This window comes from Pleurodeles waltl, chromosome 9 (genome assembly GCF_031143425.1).
Source record: "Pleurodeles waltl isolate 20211129_DDA chromosome 9, aPleWal1.hap1.20221129, whole genome shotgun sequence".
Taxonomy (NCBI): Eukaryota; Metazoa; Chordata; class Amphibia; order Caudata; family Salamandridae; genus Pleurodeles; species Pleurodeles waltl.
The window spans coordinates 12,001,577-12,021,831 of NC_090448.1; the positions used below are offsets into that span (position 1 = coordinate 12,001,577).

The 20,255-nt window shown below is 47.1% G+C and overlaps 2 protein-coding genes across 5 annotated transcripts in view; one reads left to right on the forward strand and one right to left on the reverse strand.

Moving 5' to 3' along the window:
* SHQ1 (SHQ1, H/ACA ribonucleoprotein assembly factor) overlaps nucleotides 1-9,933 on the reverse strand; it is a 166,511-nt gene extending 156,578 nt beyond the window's left edge. Inside the window, exons 1-2 of one of the 4 annotated variants that reach the window (XM_069206105.1) lie at nucleotides 9,834-9,901; nucleotides 2,265-2,446 (exon numbers count right to left, since the gene is read on the reverse strand). The gene's annotated coding sequence lies outside the window, so the exon portion shown is untranslated. Of the gene's footprint in view, nucleotides 1-2,264; nucleotides 2,447-9,781 lie in introns of all 4 variants that reach the window. The other 3 variants (XM_069206108.1, XM_069206107.1, XM_069206106.1) reach the window with 3 other exon arrangements.
* A 7,990-nt stretch (nucleotides 9,934-17,923) lies between these two features.
* Nucleotides 17,924-20,255, forward strand: part of GXYLT2 (glucoside xylosyltransferase 2) — a 169,921-nt gene continuing 167,589 nt past the window's right edge. The window contains exon 1 of the mRNA XM_069206110.1: nucleotides 17,924-18,014. The gene's annotated coding sequence lies outside the window, so the exon portion shown is untranslated. The remainder of the gene's footprint in view (nucleotides 18,015-20,255) is intronic.

Here is a 20,255-nt window from a genome sequence, read left to right on the forward strand (position 1 = left end):
TCCGGCGCCTGCTGGTGGTGGGCACTGCCCTTCTGTTACACGGGCTGCATTCTGGAACAAACTCAAACTGAACCTACTGTGTGGGGTACACAGAGGGGGGCCCTCAGCTATGACGTGCCACCGGCCATGAATGCCACGCCCACGCCCAAGGTCAGCTAAGAAGGCGCAAGTGACCCTCTGACCCCTCCCACCAGCCCCGGTTTATTTTACCCCCAACGCCTTCCATGCCCGCATGTCCCAGGATGAAACATGCTACAGGTCAATAGTGACGGAAGGCAAGAAAATACAGACCTTTCCGGCCTGAACGTGCTCAGTGGTGACAGTCTGGGCACATGAAATCAGCAGTAAAGTCTTCACACTGGTGCCCAGTCCAATGCAGCTGATGGGCAAACTGCACAGAGCATCCCAGGAAGAGCCCGAGAGGACCCCAAAGCATAGCGACCCCAAACCAAGCAGGGACCTCGGATCTGCCCCTGCAGGGCATGGTGCATAGCATCAGAAACATAACCAAGTGCATCCATGCCCAGTGCCACTCCCCCCCCCCCCCCTCAAAACGACCCCCAGAACACACCCTACCCCGCTCACCCCTCCCGACATGCATTCATCCACTGCCCCCGGCTCTGAAGAAGAATTTTAAGATTGTAACCTTCAGCCGAGTTTTTGGAGTCTTGAGCTAACAATATGATGATCTGGCCTATGCCGGAAGCAGCCTCCCTGGCAATAAACCTCTTCAGTGAAGGCCTTTTAGCCAACTTCTGCAGACCCCTGAACACGTCTAAGGCTTCCTACTGACCCTCTAAACGTCATTAGACACAGCTCGTGGGCTCCCACCTCATCGCACTCCGTGACTTTTACATGGCTTTGACCAGACACCAGGAAGACAGGACTTACCCCTGTTCCCTGCAGAGGTCATTGAGAAGGAGCGCCTGTTTGTTTCATTTATAAAGGAACTCACCGCAGATCTCACAAAGCAAACAGCATCCCGCCTGTCTGAATCCCTCCTGTGGCTGGACATGTATGTGTGTTTATGTACAGAGCCCAGAGCTAGGACTCAGGACCACCTGCCATGCCCGAGTATTACTGGATGGCGATGCCCGTTGTTCTCTGAAGTGAGGAGTCTTAAATGATGGAGGACTGGAGTAGTTTTGATATTGGCTAAGAGGGCGTCTCAGATTCTGGGGGCAGAGATGGAAAAGTCAAGACCCCGGTTTTTCTCTTTTTTACCGTTTCATTTTTGTTGTCAGTGTGGCAACACTCCCACTGCCCGTGGGGTCGTCGCTCTCCGAGGAGATTACTTTCTCAAGCAGGTGTGCCAGGTGCCCGTCTGGTGGCCTTGCATGCAGCACACCTGGTCTTGAATACAATACAGACTCGAAGGGGGCTTTGGGGAGTGGTGCCTTCAGGGCTGGGTGAAGGAACACTTACTACTTCGATAACAGGATTCGTTACATGACTTCAATGATTATTCATGTTGCTATATTGCCTCCACAGCGCCTCGACCCGTGCACATTGTGCCCAAGTTGGTTCCCTTCTGGTCAAAGTAGCCCATTTATCACCCCACATATCCTTCCCTTATGACCACTCACAGGTGCCCTTCTGGTCTAACTGTGATGGGTCTTTTCTTGGGAGGGAGACCCGGCCTGAATCCTCCTGGTATCAGCAACAGAACCGAGGGTGAAAGAGGCTACCACTGATCAAGAGCAAAACACCCTCCACAACCACAGACGAGAAATGTGAACCAGGGGTAACGGGTGTAATCCGTGGTGCGCCAGTTCCAGTTAGTGCAAGTGAGGTGGGGCATCAATACAGCTTCTATTTTGTGAAAATTAATCATCTATTGTTTGTGCATGCAATATACTTGCAAATGCCCCTCTGCAGCGCGAATGTGGGGATTTTGTAAAAACTGATGATATCATCAATTTCTCTGACTTTTAGGGTACTGCAATTCTGGATGAGCTGGGGTGAAGCTCACTCAGTAAGAAGTCAGTCCCACCATATTTCACTGATGCACGTTGGTCGCTATTATGTAGATGTTTTGTAGGAGCGTAGACCATACAGATTGAAAGTTTTATCACTGTAGCCAAAAATTACATCAAAATTAGCATCTCAACTGGGCAATGTGGATGATTTTACAAATCCGTGCAACGCCCATGGGCAGGACACTGGAGATGAAACTCTACACCGAAGCTTCCTGCGCTGATCAGGCACACGGTGATGGTGGTCCACGAATTTTAAGAGATCTCTTATATAGACACTCAGCTTACCTTCAGATTCAAGAAGCAAGCAGGGTAAACTCAGGACCAGAGAAATGGTTGTCCATCTGCCACGTGACTGAACTTCAACCTCTCCAGTCCTACTGCTTCCAAACCGGAAGTGATGCGCTTGGATGGTCTCCAACATGAGATGCCCACCATCAGCTGACATATTAACCAGCCTGGGCTTCCTGCTGGATAAAGAAAGTAGGTCTTCTTAGTTTAACAGGAACTTTCATCCTGTTATCAAATGAGGACTTTCAGGAAAACCTTCCCTTGCATTCCACCTCTTACACAGCCTATGTTGTGAATTCACTTACTGGTTGTAGAATATAGCTCATTTCTTCTAACTAGGGCTTGCAGCCGCCTCTCTTCGTAGGGTCCAAGTTGCGCAGAATACGGCTATTCGATTCGTTTTCAATTTTAAAACCTTCACCAGGGCTACCAAGGTCTTTCGTAATGCTCAATGGTTCCTTATCTCGGGACATGCATTTTAAGCACTTTTTTGTATACATTTTTGCTGGCATTTTTAACAAACTCGATTTTAGGTTTCCAACATTATTCATACATTGACGTAATGCAAGTCAAACAGCCCAGGACATCCCCCCCAGCCCTACTGTGTCATTAGTAAAGACAGGACATCTGTCATCCATAACTTACCAATCTGTGAAAGGTGCGCATACATATGCAATATTATTTGAGACCTTCAGGCCAGCAGACACATCGTGTCCCAAAACCAGGCCCTCCAGCGTTATTGGACCCCCACCCAGATAGTCCGCATAGATCTCCATCTCAGCCCCTGACCATAGACCCCTCATGGGGTCTCACATCAGGCGGCTCAGACAACTCTGCTAGCATAGCCGCCCATGGCTTCATACCATCAGCCAGCTTAATGTCCTTACGTGCCTTCTGCATGTGCCATTCCTCTGCATCAGCCCACTCTGCCATGTTCCTCAGCCTATTCACCGGAAGCGGGGGGCTCAGCGAAACCCACCTAATGCAATCCTATGCTCTGCTAGTAACAGCTCCAGCAGTAGGAACCGCCGGCTAAGCTGCCTCTTTTTACGTGTCAGGACCAGTCCGAAAGGCTCTGCCTAATATCCATGGTGATTGTCCAACCTATGGCTGTAGGAGGCTGGCCTGGCTTGTAGTGGGTACCAGAGGTACTTACACCTTGTGCCAGGTTCAGTTATCCCTTATTAGTGTAGAAGAGGTGTTTCTAGCAGCTTAGGCTGATAGAAGGTAGCTATGGCAAAGCAGCTTAGGCTAAACTAGGAGACATGTAAAGCTCCTACTGTACCACTGATGTCATATGCACAATATCATAAGAAAACACAATACACAGAAGTACTCAAAATAAAGGTACTTTATTTTTATAACAATATGCCAAAAGTATCTCAGTGAGTACCCTCAGTATGAGGGTGACAAATATACACAAGATATATGTACACAATACCAAAATTATGCAGATAATAGCAAAAGGAAGTAATGCAAGCAGTGTAAAGTTACAATAGATTGCAATAGGACCACATAGGTATAGGGGCAACACAAACCATATATTCCAAAAGTGGAATGCGAACCACGAATGGACCCCAAACCTATGTGAGCTTGTAGATGGTCGCTGGGACTGTAAGAAAACAGTGAGGGGTTAGAAAAATAGCCCACCCGAGACCCTGAAAGGTAGGTGTAAAGTGCACCTACTACCCCCAGAGAGCACAGAAGTCGTGATAGGGGGATCCTGCAGGAAGAACAAACACCAGCAATGCAACAACAGTGGATTTCCGGACCTGAGTACCTGTAAGACAAGGGGACCAAGTCCAAGAGTCGCGACAGTGTCGAGAGTGGGCAGGAGCCCAAGAAATGCCAGATGAAGGTGCAAGGAAGCTGCCACCTGTTGGAAGAAGCTTGGTGTTCTGCAAGAACGAAGAGGACTAGGAACTTCCCCTTTGGAGGATGGATGTCCCACGTCGTGAAGAAGCTTGCAGAGGTGTTCCCACACAGAAAGATCGCAAACAAGCCTTGCTAGCTGCAAGGGTCGCAGTTAGGGATTTTGGATGCTGCTGTGGCCCAGGAGGGACCAGGATGTCGCCACTTTGATGAGGAGACAGAGGGGGGGGGGGCAGCAAGTCAGGGAGCCCTCACAGAAGCAGGCAGCACCCACAGTAGTACCTGAACAGGCACTTAGAAGAAAAGTGAACCGGTGTCCACCCGAAGTCACACAAGGGAGTCCCACGACGCCGGAGGACAACTCAGAAGGTTGTGCACTGCAGGTTAGAGTGTCGGGAACCCAGGCTTGGCTGTGCACGAAGGAAATCCTGGAAGAGTGCACAGGAGCCGGAGCAGCTGCAAATCATGCGGTACCCAGCAATGCAGTCTAGCGTGGGGAGGCAAGGACTTACCTCCACCAAACTTGGACTGAAGAGTCACTGGACTGTGGGAGTCACTTGGACAGAGTTGCTGAGTTCCAGGGACCATGCTCGTCGTGCTGAGAGGGGACCCTGAGGACCGGTGATGCAGTCTTTTGTTGCCGGCGGTTGCAGGGGGAAGATTCCGTCGACCCAACGGGAGATTTCTTCAGAGCTCCTGGTGCAGAGAGGAGGCAGGCTACCCCCAGAGCATGCACCACCTGGAAACAGTCAAGAAAGCCAGCAGGATGAAGCGATACAAGGTTGCTAGTGGTCACCCCCCTTTCCTTTGTCCAGTTTCGCGCCAGAGCAGGGCTGGGGGATCCCTGAACCGGTGTAGACTGGCTTATGCAGAGATGGACACCATCTGTGCCCATCAAAGCATTTCCAGAGGCTGGGGGAGGCTACTCCTCCCCAGCCTTCACACCTATTTCCAAAGGGAAAAGGCAGTTTGGCAGTACCCGGGTTCTGTGCTAAAGACGCCCAGGGTAAACAGAGTGCAGCAGTTTTGGTGCCAAGTACACCTGGTGCACAAAATGATATTGGATTAGTTCGAGGTGGGCGTTAGTAGACGCCCCCCTCATGTATAGTTCCCCAATCCAAGGCTCTTTACGGTTCTACAAAAGGCATCATGCCGTCTACCCTTTACTGCCAGCTTGGGCGGTGGGTGCCATCCCGCAGTGCCCTGTAGACCTGTGAAACCAGCCACCGCGCACACGCTAAATTAATTGAAGCCACCAGTGTCAGGGACTCCCGGGGTACCGCTGGGAACATGGGCCAAATACCTCTCGATGTGGCGGCTGTTTTAGCAGTTAAAAACTGCCCAGTTCCCAACTTAAAAAGTAACCACTGCATCTGCTAAGGAGACAACCCTGTCACTGGGTACAAGCCCTGCACCATTTTGCAGCCTCCGGCCCTCCAATCCTCCCGTCATCAGCTGTGCAATCTTTAAGAAGAGTCTCAGAGTCCAGATGCACAGGCCCGGCGCATACGGAGCATGTCTCAGCAGCCCTCTCCCATACCTGGCAAACCCATTGCACAATATATGGCATGGAGCTAGGGACACTTTTTCCCAGCATCAGGAGTTTTGGCAGGGAGACCGCTTCGTGGTCCATACAGGGCACCTCCATACCACCCCACCTTCAGGTCCGCTTCAGTGTGGCGAGGCCAACCCGCCTCCTCCCAGTGGCGCAGAGTAACTCCACAATCATTTTATCTAGTTCCGTAAAGGTCTGCCTTGGAACATCATACACAGGAACCTGGAAAATATGCAAACACCAAGGCAAAAAATCATCTTGACCAAGGCTATGTTACCCATCAGGGATAGCCGGAGAGTGTTCCAGAAATTCACCGATGATTTCAGGCTCTCCATCACCCTGCCCCATTTCAGCCTATGAAACGTGTCAGGATCCCTCGTCAATCAGATCACAAGGTATCTAACCCTGTTGGTCTACCATGGGAGATCCACCCCTGGGAGCTCCTGCAACAGCACGCCCAGTAAGGCGCCCAACTGGAACAGCTTAGACCTTGCTTGGTTCACACAAAGCCTAGACAACTCCAAGTTCCGACAGAACGGCCAGTAAAATTGAATCTTAAGCACTTTGTTTCACTCAAAAACCCTTTTATTTCACTGGCCAAGTCCTTCTTAACAATGGTGTGCCAAGACATCCTCCTGAGCGACCTAGACATCCCCACCTCCTGGATCTTTACTCCTGGTGACGGTCCTACACTTTACAACATCTTCATGTGGTAGTCGTGCTGTTCTTGGCGTTGTACCTTTTCTTTATGAAACTATAATGCTTCTCCTCTTCATCACAATGGAAGTCATAAGCTTTGGGGAAGGTATGCGAGACCCAGGTTTTCTGCCAAGTCTCTCTTACAAGAATCAGTTCCAGCGCCAGGTGTTCCCGTTGGGTGCCTAGCGAAACATGCCAGGGAACAATAGCTTTGCTGTGAAGAATACTGAATGCTCCAGTTCTGAAATGCTAAGAATGTGAGAGAACTACAACCAGTGCTTTAAATGGAAATATAGGAGTGCACGTACGCTCTATTTAGAGTACCTGTTGGCTCCTGAGAAGTGCTGGTACTCATCCAACGTAACGTATTGCAACGGTGCTGTGAAGTGCAGGTACTCTCCCCTTCTAATTAAAGAAGTGCAGGTACGCAGTACCAGAGAGTACCTGCCCATTTAAAGCACTGACTAGAACGAGTCTATTAGAAGTTACATCAAACGCAGCAAGAAGGGGGGGTTGTGAGGGGGGAGGCTGCTGCAGAGTTAACATTTCTTTTGATCTGCAGTAAAAAATGAAAATGTTGCCATTTAGCATCCCAATTTAAATCTGCCATGCTAATTCCAACAGAATACCACTTTCACCACTCTACCATCAGAGTTGCTGGCTGGCTAACACAATTCCCCCAAAAAAGACACAAGACAGCCATGGAGGAGTACCCAGAGAAATAACCTAGAAGGGTCATCCAAACATATTAGGAGTTTTCAAACAGTCATAGTGTAATAATGATGTTAAATTGGCCTGAATTATGGCCACAAGTGTAATAAAGTGAGATGATTAAAACATATACAATCATCACATAAACCTTTATCAGAAATAAACGTTCGGCATTAGACTGCAATGCTCAAAACATCCCCTAGAGAGCACCATACTAAACTTATCATTGTAAGAAGCATGGTCATGTAACCATATTGTTAGACCCAAGAGGATAAAACCCTTTCAAATAATACAGGAGAAAGTAATGCAGTGTAACCATATACTTATCCCATAAAGGACACATTTAGGGCTAGCAGGCCTACTGCAAAGATATTACAAACAACGCCTTTAAGACAAAACTTCTCCCAACTGTAAAACAAATTTTGAAGACATGATTATGCTTAAAAGACACTGAGTGGTAGAAGGGGTTATTATTTTGGAGTCTCCACTAACTTAGTGTGGGGACCCACAGATGATGTAGCCAGAAAGAGCATTTTGAATGTGGTCCCATTGTACTAGGGCCACCACAAGCTGAGTTATGAGCGAAAGTGTTTTGCAAAATCAACATCCTGCAGAGCATTATTGTGTGAATTTTGTGCTGCAAATTTTATATATAGTATGTTGACTGCAATGCATAGAACAGCCTCTAGAGGACACCACAGTAAAAATAGCATTTGGAAGAAACATAGCCATGTAACTATGCAGCAGCCCTTAAAGAGCACAACCACATGAAAAATGAATGGGAGAAAGTAATGCAGTGTAACTATATATTTGGTCCCTAGAGGGCGTAGAGCATTACACATTTTGAAGGCTAGCAGAACTATTACAATGATACTACAATCAGGGCCCATAAAATATAACTTCTCCCAGAGGTCAAACAAAAGTTCCTGCCATGAGAAAGCTTAAAAAGATAACGAATGGTGGTGGGGATTATTATTTTGCAGTCCCCACTAACATAGTGTGGGTACCCAGAGATGGTGTAGACAGGGAGAGTGCATTGTGGTCAGTGTTTTGAAGTTGTCCCATGGTCTTTGGACCACAACAGGCTGCGTTATGAGCAAAATTGTTTTGTAAAACTAATGCATCTATAAGAAACATGGTCATCTAACTGTATAGTTAGCCCCGAGAGGGCATAACAACACAAAAATAACTGGCAGAAAATAATGCAGTGCAACCATAAATGTAGCCCCTAGAGGACACAGTACATTACACATATTCAGGCCTAACAGGCCTCTAGCAATGATATAACAAAGAAGGCCCTTAAAACACAACCTACTCAAATATAACACAAAAGTTGTAGCCATGAGAAAACAGACACTGAATAGTGGGAGGGGTTATTATTTTGGGGCCCCACTAACTTAGTATCTGGACCCAAGATGATGCAGAGCATGAAAAGCATGTTGGTGTGAAGGTTTTGGTGGTCCCGCTGTCCTAGGACCACCACAGGCTGAGTTAAGAGCAAAAATGATTTGAAAAGAATGGTTGCAAAGCATTATGGAACGAGTTTCCTCAGTGCAGTGAATATTGTTGTATCAGCCCTCCTGCTGTGCCGGGAGAGATGCTTTCGTGTTGAGGATTTCTGGTGCAGTAAAGCATTCACCAATTTCAAGTGTTTTAAGGGGCGAGCCCCAAGAAATTACTCTATTAGGTAACTGTTAACGATATGACCAGCACTTCAATACCGCCGATCGAGTTCACGCTGTTGTGCCGGTTTGCGATGTGAGCACCATGGCCGCCATGCAGCACAAAGAGGAGAGACAAAAGAAACAGTTTGCTGAAATAGATGTGGCAGTCGCGCAGTAATCCATGTTACTGGGCCAGTCTGCAAAGTGTGACAAAAACAGCTTCAAGGCGGGACAAAAGTAAAGCCTTTACTAATGACAGCAAGTGATTTTTGAAAGACGCACAAATGAAAGTGATGGGTGTGAGGTGGGCGTGGTTAAACGCCCACAAGACTTATAACAGGTCAAATGGCTTGGGTGCTCGACCTAAAGATGGAGAGCCCGATAGGGACCCGTCTCAGCCCGTGCTTTTAAGAACTGAAGGTGGTGAGCACTGGCAGGTCCCGGTGTAACTCTGCTTCTAGGCTCTCCTTTGATGGTATTATAACCAGTGTACACTGGGCGTGCAGGCCTTGGTCGCTGCAGGATGCTTTTAAACTCAGTGCTTAAACACACACACACACACACACACACACCCCCCAATGACGTGTAGAGCCCAAGATATTCCACACAGGTTGTCAGCAGCTGGAAACTCCATGTCACTTTAAAGTGCAGGTTTAAGCCCAAAAGTTCTCATTTTTGTAAAGATGAAAATACTTAAAAGCTCTACAATGTGTCTGTGCGTGACAGTGCACACATAGTGCCACCGCCTGGGGAACGCGCCTAAGTCTGTGGCGATGTTTACAAATAACTGGTGGCGCTGAGCACCGGCACAAATTAAGCACCGTTAAATCTGCATTAATATCAACTAACACGTCCGTGGGGCAGGTACCGAGGCCAGGGCTGCCCGGGCGCCCCGAGGACACGAAGGGGGGGGGGGGGCAGAGAGCGCACACCCGGGGGTACCCCAGGGCCAGGGAGGTGTGGGGAGCGGGGGGGGGTCAACCCTTCAGGACACGACCCCACTTCAAACTCACTCCAGGAGCATGAACGGCCGGCACAGCCCCGCTGCCCCCGGAGCTCACTCACCGCCGCCTCCGCTCGTAAAATCCGCTCCTTCGCGAGGCTCCGGGGCTGCAAAACGGCTTCAAAACAAGGAGGCGGTGAGCCAATCAGAAGCTGGCAACCGCTGACTGACAGGGCAGGGGCGGGGATACGAGGTCAAGGGGGCGGGGCTACGAGGAGAAAACGGGAGCTTCCGGTAGGCCTTCGGCGCCTGTAACGCCCCACAGGCCTTGTGATTGGTCAGACCACCACGCCCCGGAAGGTGTCAGATCTCAACCCGGAAGTCACTGCCGATGCGGAAGGGCACTACTTGCCGCACGTGAGATGCACGTGCGCGAGCGGAGTCTGCACTGACAGCTCGGGCCCGGGGCCTCGATCCCGGCCGAGGTGGGGGAGGAGGACGGGGGTCCCCCGTACACCCTGAGACACCGGGGAGCCACAGGGCAGCACTATTCCTACCGACACCTGCTGACCCCCCCTCCCCATGTACCCTGGAGACGGGGGGCTCAGGGCAGCACGGTACCTGCCTGCACCAGCTGAACCTCCCATCCCCACCCAATGTACCCTGGAGACAACAGGAGAGTACTGTACATGCCAATGCCTGCTGACTACCTGTAGGAAGCTGGCCTGGTGTGTGCTCTGTACTTAAGGTACTTATACCAGGTCCAGCTATCTCCTATCAGTGTAGTTTAGTCAGTGCCTAGATGCCAGGCTCTCTAGAGGAAGCTGTGGATGAGCAGCCAAGCCTTATGTAGGAGACATGCAAAGCTCATGCAATACCACTGGAGTCACACAGCACTCACACACATGAAAGAACCACTCAGTGTTACAAAAATAAAGGTCCCTTTTACACAGTAACACAGTAGCTAGGCAACCCTTCAATAGGAGGTAAGTAAACACGCTAAATATTGTAATAGTAACAGTATTGTAATAGTATTTATATAACACTTACTACCCCTGACGAGGCGTCAAAGCGCTTTTATACACTAGTTATCAGCAACAGGCAAAAAAAGTGATAGAAAACAGTGCAAATAGACAATAGTGACCCTAGGGGGAGCCCAAACCATATACTAAAAAAATGGGATGTAAATGCAGGACCCCCACCTAAATAAGTGGAATGTGTAGAGGGAAGCTGCGGGTACTAGGAAACTTCAAAGGTAAGTACCACAGTGACCCCTAGCGACCAGTAAGAAAGGAGTAAGTTACTGGATTTTCCCCAAACCACCCAAAAGGAAGGAAAATAAGAAAATGCAACACCCAGGCAAGATTGCAAGAAGCCAACAGTGGTTTCTTGAAGAGGAAGACCTGTAAAAAGAAGGGGACCAAGTCCAGAAGTCACAGAATAGTCCAGGGGGAGCAGGAGCTACTACCCACCCGACTGTGGTTGCAGGAGTTGGTCGACGGTTGGATGAAGACAGGAATGCAGCCATGGAGCAGGTGAAGAGTTCCTGGAGGATGATTGCAGTCGGTCAGTGGCGTGGAAAAGCCACCAACAAGCCTTGGCAAAAGCAGAAGTCGCAGTGAAGCACAAAATGGAGTTGCCAGGGACCAGCACGGTCCAGGAGGACTCAACCCACTGGGGAACCTTAGTGGGACACTCAGCAAGGCAGAGAGTCCAGGAAGAATAGGCAGCCCCCACAAGAGACCCACTGGAAGAGGAACCAGGAGATGCAGATGAGCCCCCGCAGCACAAATGGAGAAGGGTCCCACGCTGCAGGAGAAGCATGCAGAGGGCTGTGCATCGCAGGAAGGAGTGCTGGAGGCTGGGGCTATACAGAGGCTGAAGATCCCTCGGAGGTGATGCAAACAAGCCTTGGTAGCTGCAAGAGACGCAGTGCACGGGGGACTGTCCTGCTCGGGAAGGAAATGGCTTACCTCCACCAAAGTTGGACAGCTGGCAGAGAGGACCAAGAGGAACACTCCGGACCACAACCTGTCATGCAGGATTCCCACAGCTCAGGATGAGAGGAGATCCATGAAGCCAGCCGTCATTGCAGTTGGTGACTGCAGATGTAGGGGAGTGACTCCTTCACTCTAGGGGAGATTCCCTCTTCCTTCTCGTGCAGACTGAAGTCTTGCCGCCCTCAGAGGATGCACAGCCGGGGAAATGTTGCAGAAGCTCGAAGGAGCTGTGGAAACGATGTTGCAAGCTGAGTCTTCGTCGTGGAGGCAGATTGTCGGTTCCTGGAGGGTCCAGTTGCGGTTCCAGTGGCTAGAAGTCTCAGTAGAGATTGCAGAGGAGTCCTGCTGGAAACTTGCAAGCCGAATCTGAGGACCCACCCATGACCCTAAATATCCCTGAAAGGGAGATTGGTCACCTAGGCAGGAGAGCACCTATCGGGAGGGGGCTCTGACGTCACCTGCCTGACCTGTCCACTCAGATGCTACCAGAGGTCTCTGCCAACCTTTGATTCCAGATGGCAGAACCCAGGGACCCTCCGGAGGAGCTCTGGGCACCACCTCTGGGGTGGTGATGGAGAGGGGAGTAGTCACTCCTCTTTCCATTGTCCAGTTTTGTGCCGGAACAGGGACTGGAGGTCCCTGAACCGGTATAGACTGGTTTATGCACAGAGGGCAACAAATGTGCCCTTCAAAGCACTCCAGTGGCACGGGGAGGCTACCCCTCCCAAGCCAGGTAACACTTATTTCCAAAGGGAGAGGGTGTTACCCCCATTTCCGAAAGGAAATCCTTTGTTCTGCCTTCCTGGGCTTGAACTGTTGAAGCAGCAAGGAGGGCAGAAACAGATCTGAGGGGTGGCAGCAGCCTGGGCTGCCTAGGAAAACCCAGAAGCTGGTAGGAGCAAGGCTGGGGGTCCTCTAAGGAGCAGATGGAATCATATTTCCAATACTGGCAAGAGTATTGGGGTATGATTCTGACATATTTGATACCATACTTGCCCAGGTTCAGATTTACCATTATGTAGCTAGACATAGGAAATGACCTATGTCCAGTACACATGTAAAATGGCGTCCCCTCACTCACGAAGTCCAGGAAAATGGAGCTGGAGTTCGTGGGGGCACCTTTGCTCATGCAGGGGTGCCCTCAAACACAGGTACCTGCTGCTGAGAGAGCCTACCATCAGGATTTGGATGACACTCCTCTGCTCCCTTTGGGTAACTGTCTAAAGGGAATTCTTAACTGCCCAACTGTCAGTCTGACCCAGATGTAGATTCCGCAGGCAGACGCACAGAATGGTTGAGCAAGAAAATGGCCACTTTTTTAAAGTGACATTTTCAAACAGACAATCTAAAAACTAACTCTACCCAAAGATGTATTTTAAAATTGTGAGTTCAGTGAGCCCAAGCTCCATATCTCTATCTGCTCCCAATGGGAAACTGCACTCAAAAGATATTTAAAGGCAATCTACTTGTTAACCCATGGGATAGATAGGTCTTGTAATAGTGAAAAACGAATTTGGCAGTATTTCGCTTTCAAGACATATGAAACACGCCAGTACATGTCCTACCGTTTAAATACACTACACCCGGCCCATGGGGCTATCTAGGGCCTACCTTATAGGTAATTTACATTTAGTAAAAGGAAAGGTTTGGGTCTGGCCAGGTGGAATTGGTAGTGCAAAAGTGCACACGCAGACACTACAGTGGCGGGTCTGAGACATGTTCACAGGGCTACTTGTGGGTTGCACAATCAGTGCTGCAGGCCCACTAGTAGCACCAATACAATTTATACAGGGAGCCCATGCACTTTAGCACTGATCTGCAATGGTAAAGTGCGCAGACACATTAAACCAGCAAAAAACAAATCCAGTATACCATAAAAACAGGAGGTCGGAAAGCAAAAAGACATGGAAAACACGCCAACAGATACCAGGTCTAACATCCGGTCTGCTTGCTCTAAAACCTTACGAGGGGTTTATAAAATGTTCATAGCCACCATTTGTGTCCACCGGCCACAATAACTAACCCATTGGGACCTGAATGTGTGGAGTTAAATGTACCATTCTGTACAGTACCATTGAGCTGCTCTTCGGTGTAATTAACCAGATGTTGACAATTTTGAAAATGTGCAATTGAGGGAATACTGGACACATTCACTTCTATACTTTTTGTTAGACCTCGGCAAGTGGTCTACTGCACTGCCATTCAGAAAAATAATCTGCAGTGGAATTAGACACAATTTTAATAAGGCATCCATGCCTTGCATTTGCCAGCTTTTATTTCCCCAAACTGGTTTTAAATCAATCTTATCTTTCCAATATTCATACCCTTTAATAGCTAATTGGGAAACATATAAATTTGAGTAAAATCATTTTGTGCTGGTCAGCATATTTTTCCTTGCTTTTGAAGGTGCTGTTGTAAAATAATAAAAAAACAGGATCTGAAATATCCTGAGAAAAATATGGGACTTTCTCTAAACATGTTTTTGAACTACCCACTGGTGGAGCCCAGCAGTGCTCCCGTTGTGTATAATTGAGCATTGTAAGTGGAGTACTAGCTCTATGTAGATAATGGTGTGCATAGTAATGATAAAACATTTCACCATACTATGCTGAATCCATATACATATCTTCACTTTCAAATACAGTATAATTTTCAAGTTAAGGAAGTATTGAAACTGTTCTTATGTCCCAATCGTCAGATACAACACCCGGTGTTCACACTGTTCATAGCTACTTTAAAAACATATGAAATCTGAATAGGACCGAAAATATCATAGGGGACCCTGTCCCAAACAATTCCATCAGGAACAGCAGAAATGTTCACCAGGGACAGGTCTTTTTGCACTTTGGGAGAAGACGAATGAGGCTTCAACACCTCCTCTACCAGTTCCACAGTTGAACGTTCCGGAAGATAGTGGCTATTTATAAGCAAGAAGAAAACTGTGACAAATCCAATCCACAAGAAGAGAGCAATTAAAGCAAGTATAATCCACAAATAGCACCATGGATGAATCAAATAAGTGTGCTTCAGCCAATGAAGAAATTTGCGTGTACCATGAAGTGAAGTGGTAGAAGAATCAGATGAGGTCATCAATGTTGACAAAGTTCCCAGAAGCAGTCTGTGTGAAGACAGCAGCCACAGCAGGTGAAAGAGAACTGGTAGACACCTCCAATTGTGGTTTCTCATAAATACTCTGTTGTTTAGAGTAGCCGTAGAAGACTGTAGACCTATGTCTGTTGCCTCTCTTACATTTGTAGTGGTAACAGGAATCAAAAACGTTCATTCTCCGCCCTCCCAGTTTAGGGTAAGCAATATTAGTGTTGTTTAATGCTTGAAGATGACTTTCCTGTAGGGTAGTGAGAGGGGTTGGGTAACTACCTAGGAATCCTCGGGCCTACTGTGTAAGATCAGCCACACAATGCAACTTTGCTCGATCAATGGAAACAAAGTGCTTGTCTTTCCAACCAGCAAGCGGTGGCAAAATCACAATTCTGGTACCTTGAATTCCAAGGACTGGCACTGGTGCAAGGTATGATGGGAAAACTTCTTTCTTCACCGCTATTTTTTTCTCAAACCAGGTCCCCAACTTTTGTGAGCCAGCCAGTAGATGCTGGTTGCTCCTTTGCTCCTTGAGTGGCAGCATGCATGGCAGTATGCTCATCTCAGGAGTCTTGGAGTTCCTGTAGGGCAGTGAGACATTCATTGATGTCAAAAGGTGTGTCTGCCGCCACTACTATAGGACCATCAAGATCTGGGACATACATCTCGATGCCAAACAGTACCTTATGTAGGGTTCGGCCACCCAAGATCTTCTAAGCAGATTATTTAATGCTCTCTGGAGTCCATAAAGGTGGTGGATCGGTCTATGACCTGAACCTAATACTGTAGCTGTTAAGAATTGGTTTAAGTCCTGGTTTTTCCTCTCCACTATTGAATTTCCCCAGGATGGTATGGAGTGGACTAATGCACAGCCACACCCAGCCTTCCCATGGTATCCCTGTTAGCTTTTGAGTCAAAAGCAGGGCCCTGGTCCAAGTGGAATGCAACTACTGCAGTCCTGATGAAGACTTGAAATCTTTAATAACTGTGAGCATCAGCCAATCGTTGTGCCCTCACCCAAAGAAATGCACATCCAAATTTATGGGGCCACAATGATCTAAATACATGCATTGGAGAGGTTTATTTTAAAATAAGAGAGGGTCTGGGTAGGCGCTGGATGGAGGAGCCTTTAATTTGTTATCAAATGTCACGCTAAGGACATGCTGCTTTGTCTGCTTGTACAGACCATGCCACCAGTAGCATTCTTGTAATGGAGATACTGTGGCTGCCACCCCAGCATGTGTACATGCTACAACTTCAAGTGTTGCTTTAATGAATTCTAGCCTGTTCTCTTGGTTGGGGTTATCCTGATCACCCACCTCGAAAATAGTAGTTTAAGCAATATTTTGGGCACTTAAGTGGTAGGAATATTTTGCTGGATATGCTTTTGGTAAAGGAGTGCCGGTGCATGAAGCATTTATGGCAGTCAATATTTCTTCATCTACCCGTGTATGCGAATGAGTAATCATAGCTAAAGAAGCAGTCTTGTCTGCAGATTTGGCTGTTTCATCAGGCAATGAATTCCCTATGATGTGTTCGCCAACACATTGGTGACTCAGTGTATGAATTACATGAGCCTGTGGCAGACTGTCTTTGAGTTCTGCCACTTTTCCCCAAAGCACTTTGTTATAATCTTTCCTGCCTTTTACATTATGTTGTTTGGAATCCTCTCTTAGAGAAGATCAGTGTTCCAATTGGAATGTCAAGGGTGAGGGTTCTCTAAGCTGGCAATTCCTTGCTGACTATGGAAGAGAGCACCACGCATGAGAATACTACCCTTCAATAAACATACAAACTTCATAAAAAAGAGTACAGCTCATCTTTACATTTTGGCGATGACTTACAGTGCGCCAGGTACCCCATGGAATCCTCAGTGTGGATGCTCAGAACCCACTTATGACGATGTTCAAGTAAGGCCTTGTGGATTGACGGTATAAATGTTTTCTGCACACAATCGTGCACATGCACACCTATTTGCATTTCAGAAACTATTTACTGCCTAAAAATGTAGGTTGTGTGTATTATTTAGGAAGCAAGCTCTATTAGAGCATTTATTACCTTGTCTCGCTATTGTGGTGAGTTGGACAGCATCTCTGTGTGCACGCATCTTTTGAACTACTGTGTAGAGATCAAGCTGGAGAATGTGCTGACGTTCTACGCGCTGAATGTAAAAGTTCTATTCCCTATGAAAAGAAACATTTTATCACGCACAGTGACGCACATGGCGGCCATCTTAAGGTGTTGGGAAAGGCTTCAATAGCGTACGCTAACAACAAGGTGTTATCTGATCCATACTACATTTCAGTGCCCATTGTGGTGATGGATACACCTTCTTGATGGATGGACACACCTAATTGATGAGCCTCTACAACGATTTAATGCCTGCTGTGGTGATGTGTACACCTGAGTTATGTAAAAAAAAAAAAAAAAATCTACAAACTTTACTGGAAGTTAATGTGCCTATTGCAGGGATGGGCTCACCTAAACAAAACTAACTTTTATCGTGACACAATCCGATCCTCGATCTACAAAATATATAGTTTGTGCTCAATGCGGTGATGGGCACACCAAGTAATAACAATAGAGGATATCTGTGGTAACAAGTGTACAGTTGTTAAAAAAACAGCAACTATTAAATGTAGAGCTTTTAGTTATAAGCACACAAAGTGTTGTCTTGTTTTAATTAATGATGGATGTAACCGGTTAATCCGCCACCACAATCTCCAATCCAACCAAGGAGCCTACCAATAGAATGGGAGGAGTGGATAGACATTTTCGATAATTATTTAGACGCTTTAGACGGCTTAGGATTCTCTTCTAGCAGGAAAATAGATAGTTTACTTAGTTCTTTAGGTAAGAGGGGCACCATGTGTTTAAGTATTTACCCAGGGCAGTTAACCAGGCAGGACAACTGTAACGGGTTCGTTATCCCAAGTGAGAGAGATATTGGAATAATGTGACAGGCCAAGAATTGAGGGGATAACAGATTTATTTGAGTTCTGTTTACTGCGGACTGTTTTAATCTCTTGTTTCTTTTCACAAGATTTGTCCGGTTATATTCACTCAAGACCCCTTTCTTTTCCTTGCAGGGCTCTTGCGGTGATCCTGATGTGGTCTGGTCCAACCTTGAGAGGGGTCCGGTCTTCCCCTTGTTCCAGCCGCCCAGGTTTCCCAGAAACGAAATAAAAAGAAGAACAAAAGCAGGTAAGTGGGGCGTACGGGGAAAGAAGTCTCTACAGGGTTAGTAGGGTAGTGCGGGGATAGGTAGAAGGGGTGGCGGTTGTGACGGGATAATCTTTAATTGTTGTGCCCTTAGCTCTTTTGGTGTAATCCCAGGAATTTCCCTTTCTCATTCGAGTTTCTTGTAGCGGCGCTCCTATATGTGGGTTAGGGAGTTCGAGGTCAGGTTTCCCTTTCCATTAGAGGGTCTCCCTTGCTCTGCAGGACCACCCCGGCTTCCTCCCTTTATTCCCCCAACCACCCCTTATTCCTGACAGCCACTCCGTCAGAATGCCCCAGTTATGGTACACACGTACCTGCGGAGGCCACGCCCCTCCGGGGACACGGCCGGCTCTTTGGCGGTCTCCCAGCTTCTCTTCCAGAGGGGCGGGAGGTGCCCTGTGGTTCCTCTCCTTTCCGGGAGGTTCCGTTCGGCCGGGTTCCGTTTCTCCTTTCCTTCGGTCCTCGGTTCGTCTCCATGGCGCGTCTCTCTCCGTCCCTTCTCTCGCGTCCCGTTTCTGTCCGTCTTCTCTGTTTTTGAACGTCCCAACGCCTCCTGCTTCAGACGTCATACCCCCTAGGCTCTCTCTGGTGCCCCGGGGGTATGTTGCTATGGACGCGGCCAGCACTGGGGACCCGTTGTCGGCGGTCGTTCCGTCACAACAACCGATTGAGGATGTATTTATAGAAACAAGGCAAAGGTTGGAGTTGAGGTTCGCAAAGATCGCAAATGTTGTCATGCAAAGATTCAAGTCTATACTCAACCACAAAAGGATGGTGAGTCAGTGGATGAATTTGTTGCTCATTTAAGAGAACTTTCAGTTAAATGTAAATTTGGGGCAGTGACAGAGATTTGATTAGAGATCAGCTCATTGTGCAATGTAGAAGCCAAAAAATTGCAAGAAAGGCTGTGGGCAGCAATGGCTCCTTCTTTGAAGGATGCCATAGAAATTGAAAAAGTGGTAGAAGAATCTGAATATTGTATGAAGAAAATGGAGAAGAAAGAAGCTAGGTGTTCTGAGGAAGTAACAGTAGTAGAAGGTGAAATAGCAACTTCTAAACCATTTCGTGTTAGGAACAGTAACTCTTTTACCAGCAATAGTAGAGTTAGCAATAAGACGTACACAAAGTGTGGCAGTAGGTATCACTCATCCGATTCAAAGAATTGTTATGCCATAGGGAAGTGTGCCAGAAGTGTGGCCGCAAAGGACACTTTGCTAGGGTTTGTAGAGAGAAAGAACTTAATAAAGGGAAAGTGGCTATGGTTATGGATGGAGTAGAGGATACATTTAGGAATGATACTATTGACAGTGTTATGTGTATCTGAGCCTAACAATATAGAATAAATAGTAGGGAGAATGCAAAGACCCAAAGCAGAATTTATCATAAAGAATGTAACAGTGGAATTGATGGTGGACTGGTTCATTGTACACGATTATACAAAAAAAAAAGTTTTTGCAAAAATGGCCCCTAGCTAGGTTGTTACGGAAAGATATAAACCCCGGAGGAAACCAAGGTGAACAGGTCAACATAATAGGGTATATGCACACTGAAATAACATTAAAAGAGAGGAAGATTAGAGGCAAGGTTTATGTAGTAGAGTCTAGACCTCCTATTTTAGGGTGGTATCATCAGTACGATCTTCATATCATTATAAACCCATGTGCCCCCACCCAGGTCATGGTGGTTGAAAATATAACTTATGTGGACATTTTACTGGGGGCAAAGGGAAGGATGTGTTTAGAAAAGAGATGAGGGAATTAAAGGGGAATGTACATTAAATTAAATTGAAACAGGAAGCTATCCCTGTACAGTACAAAGTTAGAAAGGTGCCGCTATTAGAGAAGAAATTAAAGAACTACTTAAGGAAATGCTGGATGGTGGTGTAATAGAACCTGTGGCAGTGTAAGAATGGATATCACCTGTTGTAATTACTAAAAAAAAAAAATAGGAAGTTGAGATTTTGTGTTGATTTAAGAGGGTTGAATCAGAAGATTGTCACAGATAACTTTCCATTGCCTAATATCATTTAACTCATCAAGTTATTTAAAGGTGCTACGTTTTTCACAAAACTAGATCTCAAACATGCGTATCATCAAATAAGACTGCATAAAAATTCCAAAGCTCTGATGGCATTCATCACTATAGAAGGCACTCATCAATTCACTAGAATGTCTTTTGACTTGGCATCAACAGCCAGTGTCTTCCAGAGGATGATGAATGAAA